The sequence below is a fragment of the Anarrhichthys ocellatus genome, unplaced genomic scaffold, assembly GCF_004355925.1.
Source record: "Anarrhichthys ocellatus isolate YVR2014 unplaced genomic scaffold, GSC_Weel_1.0 scaffold41, whole genome shotgun sequence".
In the NCBI taxonomy this organism is placed as follows: domain Eukaryota; kingdom Metazoa; phylum Chordata; class Actinopteri; order Perciformes; family Anarhichadidae; genus Anarrhichthys; species Anarrhichthys ocellatus.
The window spans coordinates 846,021-846,803 of NW_022280071.1; positions in this window are offsets into that span (position 1 = coordinate 846,021).

Here is a 783-nt window from a genome sequence, read left to right on the forward strand (position 1 = left end):
CCCCCCCCCTACACGCACACAGTGCTGAGAGATAAATAGGAAATTGCTTGTGGACACACTGTACTTCCTGTCTGTTAGAAGATGATTTCCCGTTTCCTGTCTGGGGGTTTTGGAGGGAAGGCGTGCACAGATACTATAATACAATACAATACTAAATCCACATGTCTACACACAAAATCTAAGACAATATCTAGTCTCATTTCACAATACCGATATATAATATTGACATATTGCACAGCTGTACTGTGAGGGGGGGTCGTTATGTGTACAGCTGTGTGCGTACCTGGTGCCAGGAAGAGCCGGTTGGCCGGGTGATGGGTCCTCCTCCTCGTCTCCACTCTCCTCCTGTCTGATGTTCTGGCTCTTCAGATAACTCTGAGCTTCCTTGGAGTCTGCCGATACCACTTTATTCACCCTGACAGTGGGAGACAGACACACAACATGATAAACTCTGGATTTAAAATGACAGCAGAAGGACAAGAGTTGCTACAGTTAGTACATGGTGGTGATGATACTGGCCCTTCAGCACCAGGAATCACTGAAAACCTCTTGAAATAAAAACAGGTCAAAAAGGGGACATTTGCAAGACACGACTCAGTCTCATCTGACTCGTATGTTCTTTATTGTTGTTTTTAAAGGCTTAATTTCTCTGGTTTTAATGAGTTACTGTACTGTTTATTTATTGGTTTGCTTGCTTAACAGGGATATTAACTGCTCACCATTTTGTACAGCACTTTGATCATGTATATGATCATATATATCACGTGTATATATATATATATA